The sequence below is a fragment of the Haemaphysalis longicornis genome, unplaced genomic scaffold (assembly GCF_048455015.1).
Source record: "Haemaphysalis longicornis isolate Haplotype H1 unplaced genomic scaffold, Haemaphysalis longicornis Haplotype H1 scaffold_3, whole genome shotgun sequence".
NCBI lineage: Eukaryota > Metazoa > Arthropoda > Arachnida > Ixodida > Ixodidae > Haemaphysalis > Haemaphysalis longicornis.
In genome coordinates, this window is record NW_027526335.1 from 220,404,589 (window position 1) to 220,419,802 (window position 15,214).

The following is a 15,214-nucleotide window of genomic DNA, read 5'->3' on the forward strand; positions in this document are numbered from 1 at the left end:
TTCCTGTAAGTAATAGTAGGGTAGAGTTTGGCGATCTCTGCGCTCTTCCCATTCATCTCTCCTCATTAGTGTAGTGGTCAGTATCCCCGCCTGTCACGTGGGAGACCGGGGTTCGATTCCCAGACGGGGGGTGTTACCTTTTACTTTTTCCTGTAAGTAATAGAAGGGTAGAGTTTGGCGATATCTGCACTCTTCCCACTTATCTCTCCTCGTTAGTATAGTGGCCAGTATCCCCGCCTGTCACGCGGGAGACCGCGGTTCGATTCTCCGATGGGGATTGTTTTCTTTTTCTTTTTATTTTTGTGGTAAATAATAGTAGAGTAGAGTTTGGCGACCTCTACGCTCTTCCCATTCATCTCTCCTCGTTAGTATAGTGGCCAGTAACCCCGCCTGTCACGCGGGAGGCCGGGGTTCGATTCCCCGACGGGGAGTGTTTTGTTTTACTTTTTCCTGTAAGTAATAGTAGGGTAGAGTTTGGCGATCTCTGCGCTCTTCCCATTCATCTCTCCTCGTTAGTATAGTGGCCAGTATCCCCGCCTGTCACGCGGGAGACCGGGGTTCGATTCCCCGACGGGGAGTGTTTTCTTTTTCCGGTAAATAATAGTAGAGTAGTGTTTGGCGACCTCTACGCTCTTCCCATTCATCTCTCCTCGTTAGTATAGTGTCAGTATCCCCGCTTGTCACGCGGAAGACCGGGGTTCGATTCCCGGACGGGGAGTGTTTTCTTTTACTTTTTCCTGTAAGTAATAGTAGGGTAGAGTTTGGCGATCTCTGCGCTCTTCCCATTCATCTCTCCTCGTTAGTATAGTGGCCAGTATCCCCGCCTGTCACGCGGGAGACCGGGTTCGATTCCCCGACGGGGAGTGTTTTCTTTTACTTTTTCCTGTAAGTAATATTAGGGTAGAGTTTGGCGATCTCTGTGCTCTTCCCATTCATCTCTCCTCGTTAGTATAGTGGTCAGTATCCCCGCCTGTCACGCGGGAGACCGGGGTTCGATTCCCCGACGGGGAGTGTTTTCTTTTTCTTTTTCTGGTAAGTAATAGTAGAGTAGAGTTTGGCGACCTCTACGCTCTTCCCATTCATCTCTCCTTTCAGCGGCTATGTTCGGCCGCGGTGACCGGGTTACCGGTGTGCCCTCGGGCTACAGGATGCTACTTCCAACTATCCCTTCGGAGGACTCAATGAAGAATTGCCTTGTGCTGCACTGCGACCTCGGTGGAAGACCATACCGGATAGATGACTTCCGCACGCCGTTCCTTCAGTTGGGCGTGCTTCAGGACATCTCCGGTATCGGCCCGTATCAAATGGGCCACGTTTGGCTTATCAAGATTCGGACACCCGAGGCGCGGCAACGACTTCTAGACACCGGCGGACTTCAAGTCAAGGGGCGTTTTTGCGCTGTTATTGACCCCATCAAGCAAGATGTGATTGTCAAGCTTCATTGGGTGCCCTTTCACGTCGCGGACTCGGATATACGCAGAATGTTTGAGGACTACGGTGACGTGAAAGATGTGCGACAGGATTCTTGGGGGGCGTCAGGTTTCGAGGCCGCAGAGTCGACGACGCGACTCGTTCGCATGACATTGCGTGACGACCTCACCCCGGACGACTTGCCTCACCTGCTGAAGTTTTACGGCGGTTCAGTTTTGGTCGTCGTGCCTGGGCGAGCGCCACAATGCCTGCGGTGTCGTCGGAGGGGGCACATTCGTAGAGACTGCCGAACCCCGCGTTGTTTCAAGTGCAAAGCTTTCGGGCACCTGGGGCAAGAGTGTGTGCCGACCAATGCAAAAGTCACCGGGAGGGCCGGCGAACCTGACGTCAGCCCTCACCTCATGGATGAAGAGGAGGCGGAGGCAGCAGCAGGGTCTACGTCTGTGGCGCCTGAACTCCAAGAAACCGAGGTGAATGGCGTCACGAACACCGCGGATCCGCCCCCCGAAAACAGGGAAGGCGGAAGTGGGAGCGCCACTAAGGATCATGAAACAACCTCGAAAACTATTTACGGCGACACTCTCTCGACGAGCGCCCCTGCTCGGGACGAGGATAAGACCACTACCAATGACCTACCAGTTGAAGACAAGGATGACGACACCGAAAGCCAGCACTCTGGGAACTCAACGCTGACCCAGAAAAGTGACGGCTACCGAACAGCCGACGAAACTACAAACCCGCCTGCAAACAACTTGGAAACCGCGTTGCAGAAACGTCGACGAGAAACTGGCCCGAGCGACGAGCAGCGACTGACGCAGCTGGAGCGGGAATGGGCGAAAGCGGCCAGCAAGAAAGGCAAGTTTTTGACCCGCGATAACCGGTCTCTGTCAGCACCTCGCACCCAGCGGAAATAACGGCTTCGCGAATGTAAGCACGGTGGTGGGAGTATGAACCCCCTTTTTTTTCGCTCAACAATGTTCGTTTCTACGCCCCTCCATGTAGCAACTCTTAACGTCAGAGGATTAGGCTCGAAGAAGCGACAAATGCAGCTGCGAAATGTACTGGAGCAAAGGCAAATTAACGTTCTGGCAGTCCAAGAGACAAAGGTTGAGCGAGAGGAACATACAAACACCATGGTGCAACCATTTCTTGAAGGGTATTACGCATGCGTGAGTCATGCGGTTGGAACAGCTGGCGGTTGTGTTATATTTGTTAAAAAAGAACCTACATGTGTCGTAGAAAGTGTTACATCATGGTTAGGGGGGCGTTTTGTTTGCTGCGATTTTCGTTATGGGGAGCAGCCGTACAGAGCGGTTTGTGTGTACGCGCCTACGGTGCCTAAACAGAGGCGTATTTTTTTTAAAGTGTCCTTGAGATGCTGGAATGTGACCGGCCGATTTTCTTCATGGGAGACTTCAATTGTGTGTGTAGCCAGGATGACCGTTCAAATGAAAACGCTCCTTTTGACCCCAGTGCACTCTTCTTAAATGATGCCTTGAGCAGCTTGTGTTTGGAAGATGCTGCGTCTCTAGTGCACACTTCGAGTAGTAGGAAATTCACCCACTATCAAGGAAAAAGCCATGCACGTCTTGATAGAATATATGTGTCATCGCAGCTTGCTCCGGTTTGTAACAATTACGTGGTAGAACCCGTTTCCTACTCTGACCATTGCCTGGTATCTGTGTGGGTGGGGCAAAAACAAGAGTGTCGTGTTAAATTTAACTGGGAACTATGGAAGCTTAACGATAAACTTCTGAATGATAACCAGTTTCGCGACTCGGTAGCAACGATGAGTGGCGATTTAGATAAGGCCGATGACAGCAACTGTATCGAGCGTTGGGAGCGTTTTAAACAAGATGTAAAGTTGATAGCTATCGAGCGATCAACAGAAATAAAACTTAAAGTAAGGAAGGAGGAAAGGGAACTACGAAATTTGTTACTCTTGCTAACGGCTGAGGAGGAAAAGGCGCCAGGGTTGTTTTGTGATGATATCCGTAATGTCAAATCGAAACTGGAAAGCATAGAGGTGGAAAAGTATAAAGGCGCTGCAATAAGGGCTCGTGCCGAAAGACTGTTAGCCGGGGAAGCGCCCACGAAGCGGTCATGGGCAGATGAAAAGCGACATGCTAAAAAGAAGGAAATTAGCAGAGTTATCTATGATGGCGTAGAAATGCAAGAACAGCCAGATATTGAAAAAGCCTTTGTACAGCACTACCAGAACCTATTTTCCTACAAGTCCCCGAAGGAGGGATTCGAGCGGTCCTTCCTAAATTTGTTGCCCCGTCTTGATGAGGACATAACAGAACAATTGGAAAGCCCCATAAGACTAAAAGAAGTTGAAGAAGCAATAGATAACTTAAACAATGGTAAATCTCCGGGACCCGACGGGCTAGGTTCGGCCTTTTATAAAACGTTTAAGTCTGTCCTGGCACCTGCCTTGCACAATGTTTTCATGGTATCTCTACAAAGAGGGGCCCTTCCCCCTACTTTCTCGAAAGCACACACGATCCTCATACCCAAAAGCGACGACACAGAAGTGCTTGCTAGTGTCACCGGGTACAGGCCAATTACCTTAACTAACACTGACTACAAGGTTTTCATGAAGATTTTAGCTAAGAGATTCCAGACTGTCATTAAGAATCTTGTGGGACCGCATCAAACATGCGGTATTAAGGGAAGGAGCATCTTTACTAACATTCACATAGCACGAAGTATATTGGAAACTTGTGACATGGATTTCCGAAAAGTTGCCATGTTGCAGGTAGACTTTGAAAAGGCGTTTGACAAGGTGTGTCATGACGTCCTTTTCAAAATACTCGAACATGTAGGAATGGGCAAAACAATTCTAGACGGCGTTAAAATGGCCTACCGGCAGTGCACAACTAAATTCATTATTAACGGGAACCTGACCTCTCCTGTCGATGTGCATGCGTCAGTGCGTCAGGGCTGTGCCCTGTCGTCACTCCTGTTTGCGCTTTACCTTGAACCTTTGTGTGTAAAAATCAACCAAAGTCCTCTAGTGCAAGGTTTTTGCCTTGAATCCTGTGAAGTTAAAGTAATGGCTTACGCCGATGACCTCGTTTTTTTTTGTAATAACCAAGAGAGTGTTAGTAATGCAATGATCATTACGCAAGAATTTTGCGATATGACGGGAAGCGCAGTCAACCTTAAAAAGTGTGTTGGGCTATGGCACGGTGAGTGGATCGTAACCCCACGTGTCTTTAACAGCATCTCATGGTCAACAAAACCGGCATCTTATCTCGGAGTACCCTTAAGGAATTATCGAGATAGTAACGGGTACTGGGCTGAACGAGCTCAAACAATGCGTGCGCAAACGGCAAAGTGGGAAGGCCGTAGCCTATCTTTGCGCGCGCAACAGTTTGCAATGTCTTCCTGGTCTCAAAACTTTGGTATATTATGCAGGCCCTCTCTTGCGCTCGACTAAATGTTCAAAAGTTTCACCGCATTTTCGCGGTCTTTGTCTGGCAATCAGCTTTTGAGAGGACGAGTAGGAGCAACTTGTTTAGAAAAGTACAGCAGGGAGGGCTGTCACTCCCACATCTATTTGTGAGACAACTTGTTTCCCGTTTCTTGTTCCTAAGAGATCAGGAGGACCCGTTTATCCGTACTTTCTTGCAGCATACGCTCGCAAGCGCTTTACCCAACTTTGTAGTGTCGTCAGCGAATGTGACCCGTTACTCGGTTAGCCTCTTTTTGAGAGAAGTTGTTTTCAGTTGTCGTTTTTTAATGACTCGTTTTTCTGCTGAATTTTTGGCAGCAGTGAACCGCAAAAAACTCTCCTGTGACATTATCGATTGTCTGTTCCCAGAGCCGATGTATAGATCGTTGTATAAAGTCGGCTCCGGACAAGATGTACTACGGAGAGTAAAGAAAATGCCAGTGCCTGGGGCTGTGAAAACGTTCTTTTTTAAACTGCATTGTAATACACTCCCAGTTAAAACATGGATGTTAGAGAAGGGTTTATTTTTGCCGTGGGGTGCCGAATGTTCATTGTGTAAAAAACCAGAAAATGTTGAACACGTATTCATCGACTGTTGGGACGCCGTTTTCTTTTGGGATGTCTTGCAGCGTACCCTAAAAAAAGACCTTCCGATAACGGCTCGAGGAATCCGCTTCCTTGATGTGAAACCTGATGTTTTACCATACGATTTGTTTTTCCTTCTGCGTTTACATAGCATTTGGAGAAGCAGAATGGATGTGAGAAATGCAGATGTCAATGCAAAATCGGTGGGCAACCACTTTTTAGAGCACGTGTGTAAACTGCGGGAAGTTTTTGTTAAGCTGGAGTATGATGATGATGTGATCACTGTTATGAACGAACTAGCTGTATTGAAAGTTCACAAAAGCGTAACCGCCAGCTAAAAGCTCGGCGGTTTCTTTGTATGTTCCTTTCTTTTCTCAGCCCTGAGGGCTGATTGTGTAGTACTTGTTTTGTTGTGCCCAAACGGCAATAAAGAAAAAAAAAAATTCATCTCTCCTCGTTAGTATAGTGGCTGGTATCCCCGCCTGTCACGCGGGAGACCGGGGTTCGATTGCCCGACGGGGAGTGTTTTCTTTTACTTTTTCCTGTAAGTAATAGTAAAGTAGAGATTGGCGACCTCTACGCTCTTCCCATTCATCTGTCCTCGTTAGTATAGTGGCCGGTATCCCCGCCTGTCACGCGGGAGACCGGGGTTCGATTCACCGACGGGGAGTGTTTTCTTTTACTATTTCCTGTAAGTAATAGTAAAGTAGAGTTTGGAGATCTCTGCGCTCTTCCCATTCATCGCTCCTCGTTAGTATAGTGGTCAGTATCCCCGCCTGTCACGCGGGAGACCGGGATTCGATTCCACGACGGGGAGTGTTTTCTTTTACTTTTTCCTGTAAGTAATAGTAGGGTAGAGTTTGGCGATCTCTGCACTCTTCCCATTCATGTCTCCTCGTTAGTATAGTGGCCAGTATCCCCGCCTGTCACGCGGGAGACCGGGGTTCGATTCCCCGACGGGGAGTGTTTCCTTTTACTTTTTCCTGTAAGTAATAGAAGGGTAGTGTTTGGCGATATCTGCACTCTTCCCATTCATCTCTCCTCGTTAGTATAGTGGACAGTATCCTCGCCTGTCACGCGGGAGACCGGGGTTCGATTCCCAGACGGGGAGTGTTTTCTTTTACTTTTTCCTGTAAGTAATAGTAGGGTAGAGTTTGGCGATCTCTCCGCTCTTCCCATTCATCTCTCCTCGTTAGTATATTGGCCAGTAACCCCACCTGTCACGCGGGAGACCGGGGTTCGATTCCCCGACGGGGAGTGTTTTCTTTTACTTTTTCCTGTAAGTAATAGTAGGCTAGAGTTTGGCGACCTCTGTGCTCTTCCCATTCGTCTCCCCTCGTTAGTATAGTGGCCAGTATCCCTGCCTGTCACGCGGGAGACCGGGGTTCGATTCCCCGATGGGGAGTGTTTTCTTTTTCTTTTTCTGGTAAGTAATAGTAGAGTAGAGTTTGGCGATCTCTACGCTCTTCCCTTTCACCTGTCCTCGTTAGTATAGTGGCCAATATCCAAGCCTGTCACGCGGGAGTCTGGGGTTCGATTCCCCGACGGGGAGTGTTTTCTTTTACTTTTTCCGGTAAGTAATAGTAGGGTAGAGTTTCGCAATCTCTGCGCTCTTCCCATTTATCTCTCCTCGTTAGTATAGTGGCCAGTATCGACGCCTGTCACGCGGGAGACCGGGGTTCGATTCCCCGACGGGGAGTGTTTTCTTTTACTTTTTCCTGTAAGTAATAGTAGAGTAGAGTTTGGCGATCTCTGCGCTCTTCCCATTCATCTCTCATCGTTAGTATAGTGGCCAGTATCCCCGCCTGTCACGCGGGAGACCGGGGTTCGATTCCCCGACGGAGAGTGTTTTCTTTTTCCGGTAAAAAATAGTAGAGTAGAGTTTGGTGACCTCTACGCTCTTCCCATTCATCTCTCCTCGTTAGTATAGTGGCCAGTATTCCCGCCTGTCATGCGGGAGACTGGGGTTCGATTCCCCGACGGGGAGTGTTTTCTTTTACTTTTTCCTGTAAGTAATAGTAGGGTAGAGTTTGGCGATCTCTGCGCTCTTCCCATTCATCTCTCTTCGTTAGTATAGTGGCCAGTATCCCCGCCTGTCACGCGGGAGACCGGGGTTCGATTCCCAGACGGGGAGTTTTTTCTTTTACTTTTTCCTGTAAGTAATATTAGGGTAGAGTGTCGCGATCTCTGCGCTCTTCCCATTCATCTCTCCTCGTTAGTATAGTGGTCAGTAGCCCCGCCTGTCACGCGGGAGACCGGGGTTCTATTACCCCCTGGGGAGTGTTTTCTTTTTCTTTTTCTGGTAAGTAATAGTAGAGTAGAGTTTGGCGACCTCTACGCTCTTCCCCTTTATCTCTCCTCGTTAGTATAGTGGCCGGTATCCCCGCCTGTCACGCGGGAGACTGGGGTTCGATTCCCCGACGGGGAGTTTTTTCTTTTACTTTTTCCTGTAAGTAATAGTAAAGTAAGGATTGGCGACCTCTACGCTCTTCCCATTCATCTCTCCTCGTTAGTATAGTGGCCGGTATCCCCGCCTGTCACGCGGGAGACTGGGGTTCGATTCCCCGACGGGGAGTGTTTTCTTTTACTTTTTCCTGTAAGTTATAGTAGGGTAGAGTTTGGCGATCTCTGCGCTCTTCCCATTCATCTCTCCTCGTTGGTATAGTGGCCAGAATGCCCGCCTGTCACGCGGGAGACCGCGGTTCGATTCCCCGACGGGGAGTGTTTTCTTTTACTTTTTCCTGTAAGTAATAGTAGGGTAGAGTTTGGCGATCTCTGCGCTCTACCCATTCATCTCTCTTCGTTAGTATAGTGGCCAGTATCGACGCCTGTCACGCGGGAGACTGGGGTTCGATTCCCCGACGGGGAGTGTTTTCTTTTACTTTTTCTGGTAAGTAATAGTAGAGTAGAGTTTGGTGATCTCTACGCTCTTGCCTTTCACCTCTCTTCGTTAGTATAGTGGCCAGTATCCCCGCCTGTCACGCGGGAGACCGGGGTTCGATTCCCCGACGGGGAGTGTTGTCTTTTACTTTTTCCTGTAAGTAATAGTAGGGTAGAGTTTGGCGATCTCTGCGCTCTTCCCATTCATCTCTCCTCGTTAGTATAGTGGCCAGTATCCCCGCCTGTCACGCGGGAGACCGGGGTTCGATTCCCAGACGGGGAGTGTTTCCTTTTACTTTTTCCTGTAAGTAATATTAGGGTAGAGTGTCGCGATATCTGCGCTCTTCCCATTCATCTCTTCTCGTTAGTATAGTGGTCAGTATCCCCGCCTGTCACTCGGGAGACCGGGGTTCATTCCCCGACGGGGAGTGTTTCCTTTTTCTTTTTCTGGTAAGTAATAGTAGAGTAGAGTTTGGCGACCTCTACGCTCTTCCCATTTATCTCTCCTCGTTAGTATAGTGGCCGGTATCCCCGCCTGTCACGCGGGAGACCGGGGTTCGATTCCCCAATGGGGAGTTTTTTCTTTTACCTTTTCCTGTAAGTAATAGTAAAGTAGAGATTGGCGACCTCTACGCTCTTCCCATTCATCTCTCCGCGTTAGTATAGTGGCCGGTATCCCCGCCTGTCACGCGGGAGACTGGGGTTCGATTCCCCGACGGGGAGTGTTTTCTTTTACTTTTTCCTGTAAGTTATAGTAGGGTAGAGTTTGGCGATCTCTGCGCTCTTCCCATTCATCTCTCCTCGTTGGTATAGTGGCCAAAATGCCCGCCTGTCACGCGGGAGACCGCGGTTCGATTCCCCGACGGGGAGTGTTTTCTTTTACTTTTTCCTGTAAATAATAGTAGAGTAGAGTTTGGCGATCTCTGCGCTCTTCCCATTCATCTCTTCTCGTTAGTATAGTGGCCAGTATCCCCGCCTGTCACGCGAGAGACTGGGGTTCGATTCCCCGACGGGGAGTGTTTTCTTTTACTTTTTCCTGTAAGTAATAGTAGAGTAGAGTTTGGCGATCTCTACGCTCTTCCCATTCATTTCTCCTCGTTAGTATAGTGGCCAGTATCCCCGCCTGTCACGCGGGAGACAGGGGTTCGATTTCCTGATGGGGAGTGTTTTCTTTTACTTTTTCCTGTAAGTAATAGTAGGGTAGAGTTTGGCGATCTCTGCGCTCTCCCATTCATCTCTCCTCGTTAGTATAGTGGCCAGTATCCCTGCCTGTCAAGCGGGAGACCGAGGTTCGATTCCCCGATGGGGAGTGTTTTCTTTTTCTTTTTCTGGTAAGTAATAGTAGAGTAGAGTTTGGTGATCTCTACGCTCTTCCCTTTCACCTCTCTTCTTTAGTATAGTGGCCAGTATCCCCGCCTGTCACGCGGGAGACCGGGGTTCGATTCCCCGACGGGGAGTGTTGTCTATTACTTTTTCCTGTAAGTAATAGTAGGGTAGAGTTTGGCGATCTCTGCGCTCTTCCCACTCATCTCTCCTCGTTAGTATAGTGGCCAGTATCCCCGCCTGTCACGCGGGAGACCGGGGTTCGATTCCGCGATGGGGAGTGTTTTGTTTTACTTTTTTCTGTAAGTAATAGTAGGGTAGAGTTTGGCGATCCTTGCGCTCTTCCCATTCATCTCTCGTCGTTAGTATAGTGGCCAGTATCCCCGCCTGTCACGCGGAAGACCGCGGTTCGATTCCCCGACGGGGATTGTTTTCTTTTTCTTTTTCTTTTTGTGGTAAATAATAGTAGAGTAGAGTTTGGCGACCTCTACGCTCCTCCCATTCATCTCTCCTCGTTAGTATAGTGGCCAGTATCCCCGCCTGTCACGCGGGAGACCGGGGTTCGATTCCCCGATGGGGAGTTTTTTGTTTTACTTTTTCCTGTAAGTAATAGTAGGGTAGAGTTTGGCGATCTCTGCGCTCTTCCCATTCATCTCTCCTCGTTAGTATAGTGGCCAGTATCCCCGCCTGTCACGCGGAAGACCGGGGTTCGATTCCCCGACGGGGAGTGTTTTCTTTTTCCGCTAAATAATAGTAGAGTAGTGTTGGTTGACCTCTACGCTCTTCCCATTCATCTCTCCTCGTTAGTATGTCCGGCCGCTGCGCAGTGCGGACGCAGGATGGCGAGCTCCGTTCAAGGGGCGGCTTTGGCGGGCCCGCGGTACCAGGTCTTCTGTTTTTGATAACTCTGGAAACCAGGAATACCAAGTTATTCTGCCTCATTTGCCAACCGGACCATCTGTTCTGAACACCATTTTTCTGCACGCCGACGTGAAAGCCAGGCCATACAAGGTGGAAGACTTCCGCGACCCGCTGGTGCGTTTGAATTTGCTGCCCGAGGTTGTGGCCTTGGGCGCATATCAAATGAACCACCTGTGGGCCGTGACGTTCAAGGACGCCGAGGCAGCTGCGAAGCTGGTTGCCGCCTCCGAACTTCAAGTGAAGGGGCGGAGGTGCCTAATCATCGACCCGCGGAGCCAGGACGTACGTTTAAAGCTGCACTGGGTGCTCCACAACGTCCCAGACGACGAAGTGCGAGGCGCCCTGTCGCTTTACGGGAAGGTCACCGAAGTGACCCGTGACCGCTGGCGTGTGCCGGGCTGCACTTCGCAGCTCTCGACGACACGCCTGGTCACCCTACGACTGAAGACAGGCGTCACCGTAGAAGACATCCCGCACCAGCTACGGATCGCTGGTGAGCAGGCCCTTGTCGTGGTGCCCGGACGGGTACCGCTTTGTTTGCGCTGCCACCGGAGTGGCCACATTCGTCGGGAGTGCCGCGTCCCACGGTGCGGGCGGTGCCGCCGCTACGGCCACAGTGATAGCGAGTGCGTCCGCACTTACGCGAACGTGGCCGGACCAGGGGACGACGACCACAAGTCCGAGTACGTGATGGACGCCGAAGACGCGGAGAGCGCTTCGAAGGGCAAGGAAGAGAACGAGGACGCGGTGAAGGAGGCAACGCCCCCTGAACCTGCAGCCGCCGTGGCACCGAGCGCCGAACCACCTGCGGTAGGAGAAACGCCCACCGTTGTCTCGGACGTTCAGGGCAACCAAATCGCCACGGATGGTGCGGGCGTGAACGAAGCACCACTCTTGGCGTCGGAGGGGGACAAAAGCAAGGTAGAAGAAGAAGTTGAGATGACAGGTGTCCTTGCTGGCTCTTCAAAGCGCACAAGGGATTATGTCGAGGAAAAACAGGCCAGCACCGGCGAGCCGAGCGGTGACGAACCCCCGGCGAAGGCTCCGACGCATGCTCGACAGGCGTCGGTGAAAGTGAAGCCCAACGTCAACGCGGAGCGGCCCAGGAAGCCACCGGACACATAACGTAACGTCCCTGTTTTGGCCCTGCAATGCGAACAATGCCCCTGATTCTCTCCGTGTAGTGCAGCGCAGCGAACAGCCGTCTCCGGGGTGTCTACGGACAAGGGCACGGCAACGCACACGGAATATCCGCCGTCGCTACACTGGAGCCCAGGGTTCGTTGAGCTGGCCGTTGTATTTTGCTCTCAGTGTGCTTTAATTCGATATTATGGCTATTTTAAATAGGCCGCTTCGCATTTCTACTTTAAACGTAAGAGGGCTTGGGGCTAGGCGCAAGCAATATCAGCTGCGAAGGATTATGGACGAAAAAGAAATAGATATAATGGCCATTCAAAAACAAAAATTGAAAGCGAAGGCAGCACCGAGAGCATGATAAGGCCCTTTAGTGGCCGCTACAGCGTTTGCGTTAGTCATTCTGTGGGAACTTCGGGGGGGGGGTGTTGTATTTTGGTTAAAAATTCAGTTGGTATTCGTGTACAAACAGTTACGTCGAGCGAAACTGGCAGGATTGTGTGTTGTGATTTCAACTACTGTGGATTAGAATTTCGTGCAGTGTGTATCTATGCACCAAATGTTACACGGGATAGGACGGTTTTTTTTGAAGGGTTATCTGAGTATTTAAAGCTGCAAGAAAGAGTAATTTTATTGGGCGACTTTAATTGTGTGTGTGAACGAAGAGACAGAAATGTGTCGCCGCGGACAAACGATCAGAGTGCAAGCGTCCTCTCAGAAGTTCTTGAAGACTGCGAACTAGAAGATGTAGCGCACTGTGCAGGGAGCAGAAATGCTTTAAAGTTCACGCACTTTCAGGGCATAAGCCATGCGCGGCTGGACCGTGCATACGTATCTTTCGAGCTCGCTGCGGCGTGCAAGAACTACTCGGTCGATAGTGTCTCTTTTAGCGACCACTGCCTTGTTTCATTTGTGTTGGGGGAAAGGAGGGAGGAGTGTAAGAAGTTCAGCTGGGAACTTTGGAAATTTAATGTAAAATTATTACAAGACACCACATTCACGGATAGAGTACAGGAAATTGCAGAAAAACAAACAAACGACGAAATCAGCAGCTGGCGGGAAAGGTGGGAGGTATTCAAACAGGAATGCAAAATGGTAGCGATGGAGAGGGGGACAGTACTTAAACGGCAAGAGAGGGAAGTGGAAAACAAACTCAGAAATAATCTGCAACACATGTTAGAACTCGAAAGCGAAATGCCTGGGGCATATAAAGAAGATATCAGAACCATTAAAAATAAGCTAGAAGCCATCGATATAGAAAGATATCGGGGAGCGACCGTGAGGGCGAGGGCCGAAGTGTTTTTGGCCGGTGAAGCGCCAACAAAGCGAGCGATAAAAGACGAAGCACGGTACGCGAGGGGCAATGGTATCGAGGAAATATATTGGCGAGGCGCGCTTACCAGTGACAAAGAGAACATAAAAAGTGCGTTTCAAGAACATTACACAGAGTTGTTAGCCCCACAGTTCCAAAAACTGATGAGTTCGAGCGAGACTTTCTTACAGTCATGCCAAGGTTGGAAGATGAGGTGAGGGACGACTTAGAGCGACCGATATCGCTTGGCGAAATTCACACGGCAATATCGGAGTTAAAAGTAGGTCAGTCTCCAGGACCTGACGGGCTTGGTGCGGATTTTTATAAAAGGTTCTCAGATATAGTTACTCCGTTTTTATTTATGGTCTTTCGCGAGTCCTACGAGTCCAAGGTATTGCCGCGGTCTTTTGGTCGCACACACACCGTCCTCATACCCAAATCGGAAGACCGTGTTAAACTTCAGTCGGTTTCTGGCTACCGGCCGATTACATTGGCCAATGTAGATTACAAAATTCTTATGAAGATCTTAGCGCAACGATTGCAGAGTGTTATAAGAAGTGTAGTAGGGCCGCATCAGACCTGTGGCATAAGGGGGAGCAGTATAGTTACAAATGTTCATGTTGCGCGCAGTGTGCTGGAGTGTTGTGATATGTTGTTTAAAAGGGTCGCTATGCTTCAAATTGATTTCGAGAAAGCGTTCGACCGAGTGTGCCATGAGATTCTTTTTTGTATTTTGGAGCATATAAATGTTGGTGATGTGATAATACAGGGAGTGCGTATGGCGTACTCTCACTGCTGCACGCAACTGATAATCAACAAGAATGTCACGGGAAGTATTCCTGTACTGTCTTCTGTGCGACAAGGATGTCCAGCATCTCCTCTTCTGTTTGCAATTTATTTGGAACCTTTTTGTTTAAGAGTAATTAATGACAGTGGAGTACGTGGTTTTCATTTACACACAAGCGAAGTGAAGTTACTAACATACGCGGATGATGTGGCGGTTTTTTGTGAAGACGAGGAGAGTGTAAGCGCAGCCATATCGGTAACGAAGGAATTTTGTAGACTTACTAATAGCTGTGTTAATTGGGCCAAGTGTGCTGGTTTTTTTCACGGGGAGTGGGGGTCAACACCATCTGTATTTGAAAACGTGTCTTGGTCGTGTACACCAGCGCGTTATCTCGGATTTCCGCTGGATCGCTATCAGGATAGCGGCGAGTACTGGGAATCCGAGACGGCGAAGCTGCGCGAAAAAACAACGAAGTGGGGTGGTCGCGCATTGTCTGTTTTCGCACGAGCCACGGTATGCAACCTTTTTCTTTTGGCAAAGCTGTGGTATGTGCTGCAGGTGCTTCATTGTTCACGAGTCCACGTGCAGCGAATGCACAGAGTATTCGCAGTATTTATCTGGTCATCGGTGTGGGAGCGTTCCAGTCGGAGCAACCTTTTTCGCCGAGTAAGGCATGGGGGTGTTGGCCTGTGTCATGTATTTGTTCGCCAGCTTGTGAACCGGTTTATGTTTCTGCGTGATACACGTGATCCATTTCTTCGCACTTTAATGCAGATTACATTAGTAGATGCCTTGCCTATGTATATGGTTTCTTCTGTAAGTGTTAGATGTGGTGCCGTGAAAGGCTATATGAAGGAAGTGGTTGAGTCCTTTCGTTTTCTTACTGTGAGATTTTCGGTAGAATATTTAGCCACTGTTTCGAGAAAAACCCTTACAAATAATTTGAGGGAGATGCTCTTCCCCGTACCACGTTATCGTGAAATGTTTAGTTCTGGTCCTGGGCAGGATGTGTTATCCCGTGTGAAAAAAATGGCAGTCCCAGCATCCGTGAAAACTTTCTTTTTCAAGTTACATACAGGAACGCTGCCAGTTAAAACATGGATGGAGGAGAAGGGGCTGTTTATTGGTTGGTCAAACATCTGTACGCTGTGTGCGAAAGCCGAAACAGTGGAACATGTTTTCGTGGAGTGCTGGGACGCCGTATTTTTTTGGGACGTTTTACAGAGAACGTTAAAGAAAGACCTGCCCATTTCAGCGCATGGCATTCGGTTCCTTCCTGTTGAGCGTGAAGATGAAGTCCCGTATGATTTGATCATGGCGCTGGGTTTGCACGCCATTTGGAGGTCCAGAATGGCTGTGCGACATGCGGACCCCAATGCGC

The 15,214-nt window shown here is 49.5% G+C and overlaps 8 non-coding genes across 8 annotated transcripts; all 8 read left to right on the forward strand.

Moving 5' to 3' along the window:
- The first annotated feature begins 359 nt into the window (after window positions 1-359).
- On the forward strand, window positions 360-431 carry Trnad-guc (transfer RNA aspartic acid (anticodon GUC)). Its single transcript has one exon. It is a non-coding gene; the product is annotated as a tRNA-Asp (tRNA).
- Window positions 432-506: 75 nt separating this feature from the next.
- Trnad-guc (transfer RNA aspartic acid (anticodon GUC)) lies at window positions 507-578 on the forward strand. The gene has a single exon. It is a non-coding gene; the product is annotated as a tRNA-Asp (tRNA).
- Window positions 579-939: 361 nt separating this feature from the next.
- On the forward strand, window positions 940-1,011 carry Trnad-guc (transfer RNA aspartic acid (anticodon GUC)). The gene has a single exon. It is a non-coding gene; the product is annotated as a tRNA-Asp (tRNA).
- Window positions 1,012-6,368: 5,357 nt separating this feature from the next.
- Trnad-guc (transfer RNA aspartic acid (anticodon GUC)) lies at window positions 6,369-6,440 on the forward strand. Its single transcript has one exon. It is a non-coding gene; the product is annotated as a tRNA-Asp (tRNA).
- A 951-nt stretch (window positions 6,441-7,391) lies between these two features.
- On the forward strand, window positions 7,392-7,463 carry Trnad-guc (transfer RNA aspartic acid (anticodon GUC)). The gene has a single exon. It is a non-coding gene; the product is annotated as a tRNA-Asp (tRNA).
- Window positions 7,464-8,420: 957 nt separating this feature from the next.
- On the forward strand, window positions 8,421-8,492 carry Trnad-guc (transfer RNA aspartic acid (anticodon GUC)). Its single transcript has one exon. It is a non-coding gene; the product is annotated as a tRNA-Asp (tRNA).
- A 1,696-nt stretch (window positions 8,493-10,188) lies between these two features.
- On the forward strand, window positions 10,189-10,260 carry Trnad-guc (transfer RNA aspartic acid (anticodon GUC)). The gene has a single exon. It is a non-coding gene; the product is annotated as a tRNA-Asp (tRNA).
- A 75-nt stretch (window positions 10,261-10,335) lies between these two features.
- Trnad-guc (transfer RNA aspartic acid (anticodon GUC)) lies at window positions 10,336-10,407 on the forward strand. Its single transcript has one exon. It is a non-coding gene; the product is annotated as a tRNA-Asp (tRNA).
- The last annotated feature ends 4,807 nt before the right edge of the window (window positions 10,408-15,214 follow it).